Genomic DNA, 18,163 nt, shown 5'->3' with positions numbered 1-18,163 from the left:
TAGTTGACCCCTTATTGAAAACTTATCATTCACTTGCTTCTTGCTTATCTTTATCCATACACTACCTCTCATCAGTTTTTATAAAGCATTTTCTTTTATCTATATATCATGTATTTATTTGATTTTATGTCAAATTAATCATTATATCTTTAAAATATATTTAAATTAATTTCTCTCATAAGTACTTATTAACTTCGTTACTACATGTATCACATATTACTAAACTTAAAATGTGATATAATTTAATTAGATATTTTTTCATATTGGATAAAATGTGATGTTTAAAAATATAAAAGAATATACTAAATTTTAAATCAGTCTGCATCGATCTAAATTTATTGAAAAAATTGACATTAAATACCTCATGTTTCCCCACCCTTCGTCTCTTCTTCCTCATCTCTATCTTCTCTCTATCTTCTACCATACACAGGGGGGATCAGAAGGAGTATCCAAGCCTGTAGTTTAGGAGCCTCGGATGGGTTCACACAATCTACAATTATTGCATTGACTATGCAAGTCATATAGGGACATCTTAATTCTCTCTTCTTCATATTATTTCATATATTATCAATTCTATTCACCTTTATCTATTATTTATTTCAAATTTCAATCACAACATTTTTCTTTTTCTCAGTCTTAATCTAAAATTAATTTAAATTAAATTAAATTTGTATTATCTGTGACGATAGCAGCAAAACCATGAATTTTCATTTCCAAACTAGTCTTCTTTCCAATTTATTCAAATCCATTCTTGCATGAATTTTTTTTGCTTATTTTGTTTACTATTTTCTGAGTAAAATCCAAATATATATTACATATATGTGTATGTATATATTAACAATTTTGAATATCTCAATTGTAATGACCAGGAACTTGAACGGAAATAAAATCATAAATTGAATACGGAAGCGAGATAATAGAGTTAGGTTTTATATTCCTTACACAATAATTTAGAATACCTAATAGGGTTACGAGAATGACCCTTTTAAAAGAACAAGCAAAAAATCAAGAAATAAATGAAAAGTAAACAATTAGGTATCCTAAGACGACCTTCACTAGCCTTTGAAGAGAGTCCGGGTGGTGAGTTATTCACAACCCCCTTATTGAACGGGATTTGGATCTTGAGGCTCTTGATCTGAAATAGTTAATGAAAGGGTGAACTACACTAGTCTAGTAAGAATATCACATTATTTACCGATACAGAAATAAAAGTTGGTAAAAATCATAAAAACAACTAATGAAGCTCTTAAATTAAGTAAATTTATTTATCATAAATAAAATCATTTATTGCATACTTACCGTAGTAAAATTTATAAAACCAACCTATAGAAGTAATAACACAAACAACATCATAATCTTATATTCAATTAGGCAGAATAATAACCTTTCATTTTTTATTTGCTTACTAGTATCCATAGGGGTCCATAGGGATGTTCCATCACGCGTGAACCTATAATAAAACTTGTCAACTAACTGGCCATCTCCATACTCCGTCTGGTATGAGCACCAAAAGTACCATCCCTCAATATCTCGTCCGGTATGAGCGCCAAAAATATCATTCCTCGATACCCCGTCTGGTATGAGGTAACGTTCACGGTAGGGTTTCCTATATACCCGGTTCATCGATCATCTCTCAGGATATTCAGTAAGACAACCATTTCATTAATTCACTTAACCAAACAATTTTCTATTTATATTTAATTTTCAGTTTCATAATTTAATTATAAATCATGTAAGACAAGCAATACATGCATCAAGGAAATACAATTGAATCATCTTACCAATTCTAGTGTATTATCATGCATTTAAAACTATAAAATCAAACAATCAATTGAAACAGAACAAACAGTAATAAACAACCAGTTCTGTCTCTATTAGTAAGCTATAATTAATTATTGAAGTTTTTTTAAATTACTCAAAATACCGTATTATTTATAATTAGATTTCAATTCCATAACAGGAAATAAGGTGATGGATTCTTACCTGAATTGATGTCCGAAATACTGAACTTTCTACTATGCTTACTAACGGTCCCTGAGTTTCCTGAATTTTCATGCGGAGGTAAAAACACACTTCACATACCTAAAGATACCCTAAAAATCCTAAAATTGGTGTTAAAAATCTTTTCTGACTAATTTCAAAATTCCGACACGACTGCAGTGCTCTAGCGACGACACTGCCATCTACGGCGGCGATTTGCCTCGGATTGGTTGTTTTCGGGCAATTTTGGCCCATTTTGTCCAGTTTTATACCCATCATCATGAGAAAACATGTTAAGGGGTCTCGGTCAGCTGAAAAAAGTCAAAAAATAAAAACTTACTAGCGACGAAATTTTCTGGTGGGACGGCTCTACCGGCTCACTTTCGCAGTTGGGCATTTTTCTTTAGTCATTCTGTAGAAAACAGAATGGTGAACACAATGATGGAAAAATCGCACGAAACGGGAAACAGGAAGGGGCTCATGAGAGGCGATTTTTTATTTTTCCTACGGTACCACCCCCAGGCTATACCTGTTGTTTCCAGCTCATCTGCCTTTTCTTTTGCTCCAATTTAGCCATGGGGGTGTTCAAAATCAAATTATGAGAGAATACAAGAATTTTTACCTTTTTTGGCGGTCAGAGGTGGCTCCGGCGCGGCAGTGGGTGTCGGTCGGCTCCCTTCTCCGGTGATTGGTTCTTCTTCTCCGGTGGGGAGCTGGCAGCTAGGGTTTGGGTTTGGTGTTAAGTGAGATATTTATACCCATCTTTCCTAAATCTGGACCGTTCATCGCGTTTGATCTCGACCGTCCGATCGCGTTTAAAAAGAAAATGAATCTTAATCGTTCATCGCGATTTGATATCGATCGTACGATCGTATTTAAAGAAGAAACGAATATGTACCATTCATTGTGTTTAATCGCGACCGTCGGATCGCGCCTGAGGGGGGAATGGATCCGGACCGTCCACACGCGCGTGAACGCATCCAGACTGTCCGATCGTGGGCACAGAGATTTCTGGCATGGCCTTCCGCATGGCACCGAGTCAGCGTTCCTTGCCACGCGGTGCGCTCTACTTCGTCGGGGCTGCTGACTGGGCGATCCTACATAGCACATTTTTTCTTAATTGCATTTTGACCCTTAGTTTTCGATTTTTCTTTAAAAAATATCTCCTGAACCCAAATTTTCACATTTTTAAAAAAAATTATTTTCAATATCATCCTCTACCTATTTTTTTCTAATTTTACATTAAATAAAAAATTTTATATTTAAAAATTATATTTATATATATATTTATTTTAATTTTAAAAATAATCCCGGGCCAAATTTTAGGCTTGGGTATTACATCAATTCAGACATTAAATGTTTGTAAATATAATTCATGTATCTATTAGAAGTTTGACGTCTTCCTTTATGTCTCACAAAAGATATCTCAGTAGATAGTGAGGAGGAGAGAGATGAGGAAGAAGAAATGGAAGAGAGAGAAGCATGGAAGAGGAGGTATTTTTTAGTTTTTTAATTCTCAACTAATTCAGACTGGTGAGGGTTTTCATGGATCCGAAAGCAGACTAGATCAAACTGAAATTTGAAAAGATTATGATCAAAGATCATTTTATTTTCCATCCGGTCAGGTCCCCCAATTCCATGAAGCACACACAAACACTTAATAATATCAAGTTTAATTTAAGTTTTTGCAGCAGTTATCATACATCAAAATTCATCTATTGTAATAAAATATTGCATCAAAATACATGAGGCTCAAATTTTAACATAAATAGTTATATGTACATTTTTTAGAACTAGAATTTGTATTCACCTCATAGTAGTTTTTCACAACTTCCGAAAATCAAGATAGGCCCCTCTGCACTGTCCCTTACTAATCTTGTGTTTAGTCTTAGTTTTCTTGCTCTATAACGCCATAGTAGATTTTGGTGAATTTTACAAATTCAGTAAGAAAGTAGTAGTAATCTAATAGAAAGACCTGTTAAAATATTATTTTATTTTTCTGTAAGCCTTTATTTTAATATTTACATTTCTATAAGCCAAAAAAATTTATTAAAAACTTAGTGTTGTATAAAACAATATTAATTAATTATTTATTTTAAAATTTTCCTAGTGTGAAAGAAATCCTTAAGATAATATTGAATTTCAGTTACACACATAAAATCCCTTCATAATAGATAGTGGAACGGATTCCATAGTTTTCACGATTTCTACTTCACTTTATGGAATTTTATAGATTTCATTAACTCTTGAATCCCAAAGCCTACGGTTATTGATTATATACTTATTATTTTATTTGGGACTTTTACATTCTCTTTTGTACTCTTATAAACTCTAAACTCCTACTTATTAATACAAATTTTCGAGTTCTTATTTAAAGATAACATGTTGAATAAATTAGCATATTATCCTATTTTAAAATCTTACTCCTTACTTGTTTTCTAATTTATTTTAAAATCTTCATCAATTTCTTTATTTTATGTTCTAATTTTTATGTCCCATGGAAATTTACTTTCGCCTTAATACTCTAAATTTCTACCTCCGTAAGACCCGCAGATAAATCGTAATTACAACAATTATAAGAAAATTTTAAAAAATTAAATTAAGCACGAAAAAAATATAAATTAAGGGTTTTAGGGACCTAAATGAAGAAAAACTAAAATTTTGTAGGCATTCTGCAATTAAAAAAAATCAAAATGAACTAAATATGCAAAAAAAGGGGCCAATCTATAATTTTTGAAAGGTTGGACACCTCAGTGAGTGAGGTATCAATGATGGCCAATCGAGTAATGATATTTTATCCACGTGGATTACTTAGGTGGGCGCGCAGATGAACGACCTAGATAATGTGAAATGAATAGTCCAGATTAAGGGGTGCGATGAATGACCCAAATCTTCTGAAAAAAGATCGGACGAATGGGAGTGTGGGTACTTAAGGAAACTCGATTAGGATTTTCTTGAGAGGAGACGACAGTTAGGGAAGAGAGGGAGTGGAGCGGCCAAAAGAAAGAGAAAGGGAAGAGAGAGCAGACAATAGCAGGCCGAGAGGCGAAGGGAGAGGCTTTGCCGCGTGGGGGAGAGAGAGGAGAGAGAGACGCGCGACGAAGAAGGAAAAAGAAGGAGAAGGAAGAAGAAGGAGAAGGAAGAAGAAGGAAAAGGAAGAAGAAGAAGCAGAAAGAGAAGAAAAAGAAGAAGAAGAAGAAGAAGATAATGATGATGATGATGATGATGACTAGCATTATGTGTAGCTGTCCAGTAAAGGAGAGGGTCGTAGTGGCCAAACAAGAGTAGAGCTATTTGTGGCACCACCAGATTTATGTGGCTAAAGGTGCGATGACTTGCTGTGCTCAGTCTTCCCGGATCTATATATGGCAGAGAAAAGTTCTGCATATAGTGGAATCATGGTGGCAACATGGTCATCATGGAGGTGTGGTGGCTTTATACAGATTTGCACTAGATCTAGAATCCCCACGATTCTGTGGGATTTCGACCAAAGTGACGGTGGTGTGTGGTGATTCTGTGGTGGTGCATGTGGTGGCGCGTGTTAATTCTAATAGTGGTGCATGTTGCAAACATGATCTCAAAAGGCTCAAATTTAGTTCTAAAGATGTCGTTCCGCATCGAGAAGGAATCTGTAACACCCCATCAATCACTGTGCTTAATTTATTTAGAAAACCCTATTTATTCGGGTTTTTAGGCCATATTGAACTCATTTAATTTAAATATTATCGTAATTCGTAAATTATGTTGATTTTAATTTATTTTGATTTTATTTAGTTTATTTTATTTTATTTTAGTCTAATTATTTATTTTTAAAAACAAATTTTGAAAAAATGGAAAAATGGGAGAAAATCCCACAGGAAAATCCCGTAGGAAAGGGGTTGCTCGCGCGGGCGCCTGTGCATTATGCGCGCGCATGTCTCATCCATGCGTGGGGTGCAAGGTCAACCCTGTGCGCATCATGTCGTGAGTAGGCGGGCTATCCATGCATCACCTTATGTGCGGACAAGCCCCTGTGTACATAGGGCTCGTATGTAGTAGGTCTGCGCGTGCGACGCCCAGCACGCCTAGGCCCTGCGCGCACGGCAAGGTGGATCGTGCACCTACAAGCTAGCCTACAGTGTGCCGAGCGAGGAGGCCACTACCGCCTCGGGCAGTGTGTCGCCGCCCACCTCGGGGGGCATGCTACCACTGTCGTTGATGGAGGAGGTCTTCCTCCTCTGTTTTTTGCCCCGAGCTTCTTTTTCTCTCTATCTTCACTGAATTTTTCCACCTGGCACAAATCCAACGGCTCCTAATTTTTATGAATAAGGGTCATTCCTTTCCATTTTTCCACACTTTTATTCTTCCACCTTTCAAGAATTAAAGAGAGAGAGAGAGAGAAAAAGTGATATAGAGAGAGAAGAAAAAGAAGAAAAGAAGAACAGTGTAGAAGAAATTATCATGATTTCGGTAAGGAATTTAGTATTTCTTTAAACATCTTAAGGATTATTTTTAGACAAAAAAAAGATTAAATTAATAATTTGTAATTTTCTCTATTTTTGCATGCTTTTGTGTTTATAGGTTTAATAAGTTGAATTTTTCTTGATTTCAAGCATGCTATGTGACGTATAAATACTTGATGATTTGCATGTATTTAAAATAATGTGAAACCAGTAAGGTTACCTGAAAAATAAAAGAAACAAAATAAAAGAGAAAGGTGGAATAAAACATGAATGGTCTGAATTATGTATCTGTATTGGCATGCATAATACATCAAGTGTCTCGTTAAGCTCTTTATCTCTGAGGGGTATTTGTTTCTCCCTCCCCCATTTGGTCTGAAAAAATATACGAAAACTACTCCCTGTGGATGATAGTGTACCCTTTGATAAAAGTGGTGATGCGAATATCTGTTAGAGGTCACCTTTGGCTAAGTACTGTCGTGACTATAAAATATCTGATAAGACCACTATGGTTGGTACGACCATGGTCATAGATTGTACCATGGTTTAACAAGCTAGAAATATGCCTGAGCAAATTGTTGTATCTGTATCTGATCTGATCTGATCATTCCACATAGGCAGTTAGAAATCTATATCTGCCTTCAGAGATGGAAGTCATAATGACTTCATGAAGTATGATATGAAAATATGAGCATTTCATGATTTATTTAATTTTATATATTATCTGGTATGATATGTGTTTGTTTGATTATATTAATGTGATGCTTTCTCCAATAAATAAATTATTTTTACAAGGTAAGATAAATATATAAAGTAATCAAATGGTAAGTATTTATATTAGAATAATTCGTCTTTAAAACCTTACGATGTTATTTAAATACTATTTTTCTTATTGAGTATATAGAACTCACTCTTTTCATGCCCCTCCCCCAGATGAAGAAAAAGAGGAACCGCCAACTGACCTACCCATTGAAGTTTATGAGGATCCCATGGATCTGCAAAACTTGAGTGCATGATTGTTCTCGTACTCTAATGAGTCCAATAGCATAATGAAATAAATGGCCCTCTTTTGTATTTTGACTTTATATTTTACAGCCACTTCTGTTATCAGTTATTATGTAATTAGAACTTATATATATTTGTAAGGGATTTATATTAATTTGCTCAGCTGCATATAATTTTTATCATGCACTCGTAATTCTGATTCTGTATCTAACACCCACATGCTTTAATTAACATTGGAAGTCACAGAATCCCATGATAATTAAGATTCCCGTAAGATAATTACCCACGAGTTTGCAGCCGCACGAAGTTGCACGCATGCAGCACAACAAACGTGCACACATAGGCGCAGGCCTGCGTATATGGGAAAAGGAAAAATCCTTTTCCTATGAGTATTTCGGTAAGTCTCATCCCAAACAGGTACACAATTCTAAAATCTTTTTATTTTCTAAATAGGATCAACTCAAACATGAAAGTAAATTCTAGTTTCCTAAACTAAAACGTCTTAAAAAAGAAAGTAACTGTATCCCTGTCTACTTTCCTATACGAAATTATTCCAAAGAATGGGGTAAGTTTATTTAAAGGAAGCTTAAAGCCTAAATGAGATCAATGGGCTTGAAGAATTACTAGAGAGTCTGAGTGTTAGCCTAACTTGAGAAGAGACCAAGCCTTGGTCAAAAAAGAGTCAAGGTCTCACGACCAAGGGGGCCTACAACCGAAGTATGCAACTGCCTTAGAAAGCCTTTGCCCGCACATGCACTTGCACATATATGCAGGATGAACAACCTGCAGTTATGGCTAACCCACAAGTGTAGAAGGAGCATGGGCTCACAAAAGGATTTTTACCGGACAAAAGGAAGCGTTCGCTTGTATAAAGCACCATGCTGCACACACGATAACCACACGCATGGGAGGGAAGCTTCCTTTCGCATGGGTGAAGCATGTAAACAACAAGACAAATCCAAGAAGGAGTCCTTTAAAGACTCCAAACCTACAACATATAGAAGGAAAACTTGAAGAAGACTCCTAACGCACAAAAGATCTAGGGAAAAGAAGCTTCCAAGTTGCACGTGTGAAAAAGATGGAATTTGAGAAGGACTCCTTAATCTTGTCCTTTTTCCCATGTGTTCCATATGTTGAAATTCAAGAAAACTTTAACCCAAATTTGGAATCTAAGTGGATAAGATCACAAGGAGATTTGGCCAAGAGAGAAAGAGTTCTCCTCAAGTAATTACCTTAATTATTTTTTATTATTTTATTACGTTTATATTAGGATTTAGTTATTTTATTATTTTGTTTAAGTTTTTAATTTAATTAAGTTTAAGTGTTCAAGTAGGAATATATAATCCTACTTCTATTCGCATTAGAAAAGTGGAGTCTATATAAAGGCTTCAATTCTTAGGTTGTAAACACAATTCTTTAATTCAGAAAATTAATAAAGTTTCAAGTTTTTGCTTGCTTTTTAAAATTATCTTTTGCTAATTTTTGAGTGTTCTTCAAGCGTCTTCAAGGTTGAGAGCTTCAGAAAATTTATTGAACTAATGAATTCATAATTGACTTATCGAGTAAGGTGTGGTGTATTTTCTAATTCTTTCATTTTTTTCTAGTTACCTTGAATTTACATTCCATAATGTTGGGTGTAGCTTCAAGTAGGGATCTTAAATTAGGTGGTTAAGCTTTCTGATGTTATGTTGTGTGAGGTTTTGAGAATCAAAACAATCCATCTTCGTTCTCGCCATGTTAGTGGCAACTCACGTGCTGATTCCAATGATGGCGTGTGCGACAACGCGTGGTGATTCTAATAACATGCGTGTGGGGATGCATGGTGGTTGCGATGACTTGAGACCACATGTCCAAGGTAAAATCAATTTTTCTTTCACTTTATATCATTTTTGATATTATTCATAGTTAATAACATGTATATTTTATTTGTGAATGAGGGAAACATTCGAGTGGTAACTATAATTGTGAAATGACTGTAGACCCAACCTAGTGGGGATCCCATCACCTTTTTTGACCAAACACTAGGTAAGATTTGGGTTAATTATGTACAGAGACATATTATTATGTGTATAATTTATAAATCGTATGTATAAAATACATATGTGTAAATTGCTAGTGTGCGTGTATATGTGGTTGTGCGTGTACGTGTATAAATATAATTGTGTGAATAAATTGTATGAGTGTGTTATATATATGGAAATATGTGTGTGTAAATGTATAATATTTGTGTGTGTGACTGTATATTATGTGTATGTGTATGCAGTAAGGGTAATATGGTAGTATGTGTGTGTGTGTGCATGTGTGTGTATGTGTACATATGTTGTTATGTATGTGAACTGTGTAATCAGTCTATGTACATGTAGAATCTGGGTAAACTGCAGTTACTTTGTGATCTAGTACACATTATACTTGCTGTGTAATCTGGTATAGTTGTGCTAGTGATCTGGTACAAGATGATTTGTGAAGTGATTTGAAGTGTGTGGCACTAATGTAGCGTGATGATATTATGTATTTTTTGTATATTTGTATATTGTTTTTGTAAGAGTGTATATATGTAATTAGACGTTGTATATATGTTTGTTTAACTGTATATGCAGGAATTAGGAATTCTAAGTTAATATAGATGTTAAGTTTTAGAATAAGCATTAATAAAACACTTAATACGTTAACCGTGAATCGACGAAGGGAGGGTGTGTGTCACTGAAATTCAGCAAGTAATGTGGTGAACCTACACATGGATGAATATGTAAAACCTTGTTGATGTGACCACATAAGAGAATGATTCCTATAACAAGTGAGAATACCATATAGAGGAGTATTTTTACAATCCAAGTACTTGCGGATATGAAGCGATAAGAGACTGTACACAATTATGCAATAGGTTCCTGAAAAGTGCGCTAAGAAGTGTCCTCAAATGGAGATTGTCCATAAAGAATTGCACCAAGTCCACGTGAAAGAGTAAGACAATTCGAGGTATGTTTTGTTTCCTAAATTGAATTATCCAAAACAAAAAAGTAAGAACACCCTTAAATTTCCTAAACGGGGTCATCAACAAAGTAAGACCAAAACAAAGAAAGATAATGGACTTGAGGTCTAAGAACAAACCCGTGGGCTAAGAGGCTCGCATAGAAGGAGATGGACCAAGCATTGGTCCAAGTTAAGGGAGAATCTAGACCTCACAGACAAGGAGGGCTATAGCCCAAAGAAGCTGCACTAACAGGTAGTAGGTCAGGTTATGTTGTAGCCTTGGAAGCTTGTTGTATGCATGTGCACTTGTGAACTTGTGCAAGGTGATCCGCACGCACCCATGAGCAACCCACATGCGTGGGAATGGCTTGAGCGCACAGGAGGTGCTTTGCTGCACAGTAGGGATGTGAGCTTGTGCAGGACAAACAAGCCACACACATGGACAGCTGCACACATGAAGAGTCCCACATGCACAAGCCATTCATGTGGGAAACCTTGCCCCTGTAGGTGAAACATGTGGGCAAGGGAATTTGATGTCGAGAGGGAGTCATTTTTGAATCTTTTTCACATGTGATATTCATGGTAGATTTTTCAAGGAGATTTTTGCATTAATTAAAAGTCTACATGGAGATTAAAGGCACATGGGAAGTATGATAAAAATGAGGAGATTTATCTAGTTAATATACTATTAATGTTAAAATTTATCCTTAGGATTATTTTATTGTTGATTTGGTGACACATGAGGGGATGGGAAGGATCATTTTGACTCCTGGATCCTCAACCCAACACATGCAATTTAGAACCTTAACTGCCTAATAAACTCCTTCCTCTACTTGAATCTACAACCAATTATTTGGCATGCAAAAACAAGAACTAGAGAAATTAAAACAAGGAAAAGAAAGACACCATGATTTATTCGATAAGTCGATCCTAACTCCTTAGCTCAACAAGACTTCAAAAAGCTCCTTAACTCCAAAGAAATTGAAGGTGCTAAAAACTAGCAAAAGCTAATTCTTAAAAAAAAGCTTAAAGCTCAATTTTATTGATAAACTAAATTGTTGTGATTACAAAGCTTGAACTTAAGCTTTAATATAGACTTGTATTTTCTATTTCTACTTGAAATAAGATTTATGATTCTTATCTAAATTCTAGGATCTAATTTAATTAGAAAACAAATAATCATAATTTAAATAAAGGGAATCTTAAACTAATCATAATTTAAATGCATAAAATAATTAAGATAAATAGTAAAAATAATATTTTATCCCTATCTAAATCTTCAAGAATCTTGATCTCCCTTGGACTTTAATTTTGAGTAGAATTTCTTCTATAATTTTGTCATTTAAGTCACATGGGAAAATTGTTGACGAAGCCCATTTGAATTGGAAACCTCGTAGCATTTGAAAAAAAAGGAAAAAGGAGTCCAAAAAGAACTCAAAAAGGGGTTGGCATGCTGGCAGCAGGCTGGGTGCACGCAGGTTGCTTGTTGGGTATGCGGGTGGCGTACGAGTCACACGGATGGGCCACATGTGCGCTTGGCCCCTTGAGCACATGCGCATTGCTGTGCGTACGCGGCGTGCTGTGTAACACCTCGAACTTTTTTGCCCTTAAACGTGGTTTCAAACTCTATTATTTTGGGTCTCATGGCCATTTAAATTCTGTCGGTATTTTTGCTCTAAAGTTATTTTTATTTTTATTTTTATTTATTAATTTAATTTAAATTTTTCTTAAATTATTTTAAATATTTTTTTAGAAATAAAAAAAAGAATGAAAAATAAAAAAAAGAAGAATTGGGAAAATCCCCGAAAACCCGTGGGAAAGGACCCACAAGAACTGTGCGGGAACACACTGCAAGGCCAGCATATCAAGCCTATATGGCACTATGTCCGCACAACGTAAGACATGACCAACCTCTGCACTAGTAGCTGCACGGACATGCTTATTGTCGTGCAAACACACCTTCCCACATGCGGACATGACAGTTTGTCCTATCCGCAGTCTCGTCACTTTTACAAGCATGCCGCCCCATGCCACAACAGTCTTACCCCATCAACCACTCGCCATGTGTTCCTCTGAATGGTTGCCACGTGACGCACATCTAAGACACCTCCCTTAGCTATTTAAAAAGTCATTTTTCCTACCTTTTTCCACCATTTTTCCATTATTCCATTTTAGAAATTTTAGAGGGATAAAGAGAGAAGTCGAGAGAGAAAAAAACATGGAGGGAGAAAAGGAGTAGAAATTCTCAAGGACCGGTAAGAGCCTTTTCTTTTCCTTTCCAAAAGAAAAATCAGACTATAGCTACGGTAAAAGATTCTTTTTGTATTTTCTCTTATATTTTTAAATGCATTTTCTAGAAAGATAAATTTTAATGTTGAATGATTTTTGATGCATGAATTTTCTATGATGATTGGCTATTGTTTATTCCAATATAGAATATGGAATTGTTGAGCATGATGATTTTGAATGCATAAAGCTTTATGGTGATTGCCTATTTGTTTATTTGAATGTAAATTATGGAAATATTGAGCGTGACGCACCAAAACATGATGATTGAAAATGTATTCAGGTTGGCCCCTCGCCTCACCGTTTGGTATGGCAAAAAGGGTTATTCTAGTGGGCCTCAAGAGGATAACCCATAGGTCAAGTCCGGATAAATGGGCCTTGGGCCGAATATATATTTAGATGCCCATCTAAACACTTGATTAATATGAATAAACATCGACTATGATAGAGGAAAGAATGAAAATCTATTTAACTGTTATCTTTGAGGGGTTTTTATCTCTCCCTACTCTGAATATGAAATGTTAGTGAATTGCTTACTATGAATGATCGTTATTTTTCTCTTATGAAAGTGAATATGTGATTTGATATGTAGGACCACAGTGATGATGTATAGCCGTGGTTATAGATTATACCTAATATAGATATAGAATTGACCCAATATAGAAATGGAATTGCTTTGGTCATTCACAGTGGTAGTTTGGGATTTCCTCTGCTCTCAGTGGATATGTGTTGGAATGGCTTCGCGCAGAGGTCGGTAAAAGATTTAGATAAAACACAAACATGACTAGGATAGTTGTTGATACTCTATGGTGATTTTATATAATGGTTCTTCTAATTTATCCTAATCTTATTATGGTCTTGATTGGTTCAACTAGTTTCTATTGTTATCCTTATTTATGATTGACTCTATACTTTCTCTTTCTTTATTATTTGATATGTTGATGATGTTCATATGTTTTTATAAAAAAAAAATAATGGTCTTTCTAAATATTTATATTGAGCTCATTCTATGGAGATTTTTGAGATATGTTATTTAATTGAGATATGATGTTTTATTATAAAAGTTAATCATTTTTATAAACCTTAGCTGTGTAGTTTAAATACTATTTTTTTTATTGAGTTTATTGAACTCACCCCAATCCATGCCCCTTCTTGGACATGGAAGTGATGATTCGCTCACTGAGTTGCCTCTTGAAACTTATTTGGATCCCTTCTTAGATCCTTAGGATTATTACAAATGCTTTATTTTATTCGCACTCTAATGACATCTGTTTGTAATTATTAAAATGACTCTCACTTTTGTATATTCATATTTTGGTAGCTAACTCTTGGCCTCAAGTGTAAAACAAACCTTTTATTTTTTTGTAAAGGATTTTTATTTTTCGATGCATATATTTTATTTCTTGCACTCATAGTTGTTTTTGTTATTAGGCTCCTTTTACCACACCAGATATCTTGGATGTTACAATTGGTATTAGAGCATGATTCTTGAAAATTTTCCTTACACTGAGGCCTATTGTTTAGACTTAGAAAAAACTTTAGAGAATTCTTAGAGTTAGAAATGATCTTCTCTCTAGTCATCAAGCTTCTTGTCTCCCTTTTGTAGGATTAATGACTCAAGGGAGACCATCCGTAGAACATCCTAAGGCCTAGAATGCTTCGAGTTAGGCTGACTTCACAGAATTATTATAAGCCATCCAAGGTTTAACCGCTACTGTAGGTTTAACTGAGATCAGACTCCCTGCCAATGATTTTTGTCATGTAGAAAAAACCATTGCTAAAAAATTTTCTGAGTTTAGGAGACTAAATCCTCCTTCCCTTGATGATGGATTCGATCCTTTGGTTGTAGAAGCTTAGATTTTGTAAATAGAAACGATTTTCTCTATTTTGAACCTGACTGAAGAATAAAAAGTCTTTTTACCTACTTTTATGTTTACTGGTGAAGCCGAGCATTGGTGGCGTCTTAAGAAAGATGTCTTGCCCAACACTACCACCTAGGATATTTTCATAGATGTTTTTTTAGAGAACTTCTTCTTGGTTTATGTTCAAGAGAAAAAGGAGGAAGAATTCCAAGACCTACATTAGAAAAATATGACAGTTAACCAGTATGTCGCTAGATTTGTTTAGTTGTCCCGGTTTGCCCCTATGATGGTTACTGCTGAGAGTCGGAAGGTTCTAAAATTTTTGAAGGGTCTTAGAGTGGATATCTTTGACCATATTTCCTTACTAAAGCCCAGTACCTATGTCGAAGTTTTTGAGCATGCCTAGTTGGCCAAAGGACTTATTTCAGCCTGACATCAGCATATCACACATATCCGTATAGTAGCACATAACTAACACTCACCCCGACTATGTTGATAAGAAATCCCGTATAACATTTAATCTTGCTTTGCCCCCATCTCCTGTAAAACCCTTTCAGTCTGCTTAGGCCTGTCCTCATTGCGGACGAGATCCTCGTGACTAGTCTTGCTATTGTTTGAACAACTCCTGCTACAAATACAGGAGCACACAACACTTCATGAGGGATTGCCCCTAGAAGCTCTGAGATGTTGTGGGGCCCATAGCACAAGGAAGAGTCTTCCATCTCGACAAGTCTAGTGCTATTACTACACTGACCGTTATTCAGGGTACGTTTTCTATTTATAATTCTACTGCTCATATCTTGATTGATACTGGTGCTACTAATTCTTTTGTATCTTCTAAATTTGCAAAGAACTTAGAAATCAAACCAGAAACTTTATGTCAAGTTTTAGTGATAGAAACACCCCCTAAAGGACTTTTGGAAAGCTTGTCTTTTTCATAAAAACTGTAAAGTGAGTGCTTCGAGTATGGAATTAACCTTAGATCTAATACTTCTAGACTTTTTCAGAATTGATATAATTTCAGGAATGAATTTATTAGAAAATTATCTAGCTATTATTGATTGTGACGATAAAATTGTAACCACACATTCACCTAAAAGAAAACAATTTAAGGCCATAAATGAATTTTTGTTTTGAATAAATATTTCTTTGAATATATTTACAAAGATTTCATATAAAATATAACTGTAAGAAAAAAGGGGACTATTTCTAACATCTGTGATGTATAGGCAAATGGATCCTGAGCCATCAGTTCAGATAATTCTCGTTGTCTGTGACTTTTCGAATGTCTTTTTGGTAGAGTTACCAGATTTATCTCCCTGACGAGAATTTGAGTTCTCCATCAACTTAGTCCTTGAAGCACAACCTATCTCAAAACCCACTTACTGGATAGGTTGAGCTTAGATCTTGGAATTAGGATGCCATATTATAGCATTAAGAAAGAAAAAGTTCATTAGACCAAGTCACTCTCCTTGGGGTACTCCAGTATTATTTGCAAAAAGAATGATGGAACCCTTAGGCTCTGTGTGGACTATCGGGAGCTAAATTACGTCACCATCAAGAGTAAGTACCCTCTGTCCCCTATTGACGACCTGTTTGACCAATTGCAAGAAGGATTTGTCTTCTATAAGATTGATCTTAGGTTCGGCTATCACTAGTTGAGGGTTAAAGGCAATTAATATTCCTAAAACTGTGTTCCCCTATAGATACGACTAGTTTGAGTTCAAGGTCATGCCCTTCAGGTTGACTAATGCCCCCGCTGCCTTGATGGATATCATGAATAGAGTTTTCAAGCCTATACTAGATCAATATGTCATCGTTTTTATTGATGACATCCTAGTGTATTCTAAGAGCCCTTAGGAACATGCATTTCACCTTGCTCAAGTGTTATAGACTCTCCGTCAGCACCGGCTCTACGCCAAGTTAAGTAAATGCTCCTTTTAATTTAACCAGATTTCTTTTCTTGATCACATGGTTTCTGGTGAGGAAATTTCTATGGATCCTTTCAAGGTCAAGGCTATTGTTAATTCAAGCCAATTGACTAATATCACAAAAGTTTGCAGCTTTTTGGGACTGACAGGATATTATCGGCAATTCATCAAGGATTTCTCATGTATTGCTGCTCTCTTAACCAGTCTCACCAAAAAAGGATTTTTTTTTCAATTGACGTAAAAAGTGTGAAGAAAGTTTTTCAAACTCAAGTGTCGACTCACCACTGCTCCAGTGTTGATCTTCTCAGATAACATTGGATGATTTTAGGTTTTTTGTTATGCGTCTCATATTGGTATGGGATGTGTACTCATGCAGCATGGTCAGGTAGTGCCTTATGGTTCTAGACAATTGAAGTCATATTAACGTAACTACCCCACACATGACCTCATGCTTACTACTATTGTCTTTGTCTTAAATACATGGCGCCACTATCTGAATGGTCAGATTTTTAAAATCTATACTGATCACAAAAGTCTAGAGTATATGTTTTCCCAAAAGGAGTTAAACATGAGATAAAGGTGTTGGATGGATCTCTTGAAGAACTACGACTGTAAGATCTTATACTATCTTGGTAAGGGTAATGTAGTTGTAGATGCCCTTAACTAGAGGAATCGACCATGTTGGGCCATTTGTTGGCTTCTAATTGGAGGATGCTCGAGACAATTAAAGGTCTTTGCTTGAACCACTATGGCAATGGTGCATACCTTGCCCAGATTCAGATCTAGCCCACACTCTTCATGAGAATTTAGGAAGCCCAAACGATGGATCAGGAGATTTTGAAGCACCTTGAAAAGTTTGCCTTCGAGGAAGTCCGTGATTTTAGAATAACTGATGATGGATTGTTTAGATTCTAAGATCAAATATGGGTACCAAATGACCCTGATCTCAAATTATATGTTCTGAAGGAGGCTCATGCTTTCAAGTTGTCCATCCACCATGGGAGTACCAAGATGTATCCAGATTTGAGGCACCGTTACTGGTGGCCTACTATGATGAAGGATATTATTAAGTATGTCTCTCGGTGTCTCACTTATCAAATGATCAAGACAGAGCATTAGAGGTTAGGTGGCCTTTTGCAAGGTCTCCCCATCCCCGAATGGAAATGGGAGCACGTGACCATGAACTTCATTACTGGTTTGCTAAGGATAAATTCATATTGCGATGCTATTTTGTTCATTATGGACAGACTAACTAAGTACTATCAAGACCACATACTCAACTAGTAAGTTAGCTTAGTTATATGTTGAGGAGATTGTTCGAATCCATGGTGTTTCTGCTTCTATGGTTTCAGACATGGATCCTTGTCTCACTTCTCACCTTTGGGATAGCTTCTAAGAAGTTATTGGTTCCAGCTTGTACTTTAACACTGCTTATCACCTCAAACTGATAGATTTAAAAAGTAAATAATTTGAATAATACTTTGTATTTCTCTTACCTCAGAAAACCGTCATAAGATGAAGATATTTAATTATTTAGAAAACTCTTTTGTCTTTATTAAGAAAATCCAGTAAAACAGTTACATAACCAAGCTTTGAGTACCATTATTCAACATCTAAGCATGCAATTTATATCACTTTTGGCATATTTGAATGTATCAGATATCCAATAGAAATCAAACAAACAACGTACTCA

The sequence above is a fragment of the Carica papaya genome, chromosome 2, assembly GCF_054855325.1.
Source record: "Carica papaya isolate Zhongbai chromosome 2, ASM5485532v1, whole genome shotgun sequence".
In the NCBI taxonomy this organism is placed as follows: domain Eukaryota; kingdom Viridiplantae; phylum Streptophyta; class Magnoliopsida; order Brassicales; family Caricaceae; genus Carica; species Carica papaya.
Note: the sequence above shows the minus strand (reverse complement) of the source record.